Genomic DNA, 1,659 nt, shown 5'->3' with positions numbered 1-1,659 from the left:
CTTGCTTTGTCATTTTTGAGTGTACGCACCCATCCCAGATAGTGCTAAACCTGTTCTATAAGGAAACTAAAAATACACAGGTAGCAGAGGTGCAAGAGTAAAGCTCTCACATGGAGTAAATGCTGTCTGCACAAAAGCTGTGGATGCAGTGTTTGGTCACAAAGTCAGCAGTTTGAAAGATGTAGCTGAACTCTTCTAGGCCATGACTCTGCCAGTTCAGGATTTGGGGAACTGGAGACTGTACATTTCCACTGTGTTCAGGCTGCTCTCTTGATTTGTTATGGGGTTCTGAGACACTACTTTGAGAACCTAGTCTGAAGCTTTTATCTCTCTACTCATTACACTTTAGAGCTGAACTTCTGCATTGTACATTCTCCAGTACTGTTTGTTCACCTCTTAGCTTTAGAGGGATATTTTGACTACAGCTGTGTGAAAGCAAGATGAGTCAACGCAAGAAGATAATGTAGAATTAAATATGTTTACAAACAAAATTCTAGGACATGCAGTTCTGAAGGATGGACTTCTAGCTGCAGGGCTTGCTGTGGATGCTTGGTGGTGTGTCTGAATAAGTAAAATCTTGTTTTCAGTATTTAGGAGTGTGTTGTCTCACAACTAACATTAAAAAGAAACAAAAGAGAGCCATTCTCTCGTTCTCTCCCTCAGCCAGTATCATTAGTCTTATTTTTTTTCTCTTTGCTTCTACTGGACTATATGAGTTTGGAATTTGTTTTCAAAGGAGCTGAGGAATGGAGACATTCATTAATCTTTCATTGCCCAGAGCTGGTGTCTCGAATTGATTAAAATATTTAAGTTATGTGTCTTAGCTAACATACAGCTCTTTAGTTTTCCAGTAAATACATCAGCAGGCATGACTTCATACCTCACATTAGAAGTAGTTTTAGATAGCTTGCAGTAGTTTTCAGGACTTAATTAAAGCAAGGTATGAAGAGAGAACCATCTGCTTACACAATGTCGCTTTATGTTTAGCAGACCTTGGTGGCATTTGAGTGAGTATTGCTCAGTGATACTGTGACTGTTTCCCTTAGCAGTTAAAACTCTTCATTTTTAAAACTAGGATATATTCTCACATTGTTTTGGGTAGCATAAATGACACAGAGTCCTGCATGAAAATTTGTCAAGTGATTGCCATCACTGTTATTCATTGAGTAATAAGATAATGTAAATTTAAAGTTGTGGATGATACACTTATATGTTTTGCTGCTTTTGCTTCTCTTTGTCACAGGAAAGTGATCTAAATACCTCTCATCTTAAAAATGCCTCATGTAATGGAAGAATTCTGTTCTCTTTAGAGCGATTAATCTGTGAAGTGTTACTAACTTTCAATTTGAAAAAAGGTTCAGACACCTTATAAAAAGAGCTCCAACCATGAGTCATAAGGGAAAAAAACCATGGATGCCTTACAGAGAGTCATATTTTAGATGCATATTTTTTAATATGTGCTCACTCACCACTCACTCCACCACACTCTAAAATTTCCATGATGACTGTCAATATACTGGGGATTTTTTGTTGCTGTAGAAGGGCATCTCTGCAGCTGGAATTGAATGCTCTGCACTCTATAGCTCATGTTGGTACTGCTTACCCTTTCATGCTAATGTCAGAGTGTCTAGTCAGTGTGCACATCTTTGTCTTCTGTAA

This window comes from Prinia subflava, chromosome Z, assembly GCF_021018805.1.
Source record: "Prinia subflava isolate CZ2003 ecotype Zambia chromosome Z, Cam_Psub_1.2, whole genome shotgun sequence".
Taxonomy (NCBI): Eukaryota; Metazoa; Chordata; class Aves; order Passeriformes; family Cisticolidae; genus Prinia; species Prinia subflava.
This window is presented reverse-complemented; position numbering follows the sequence as displayed.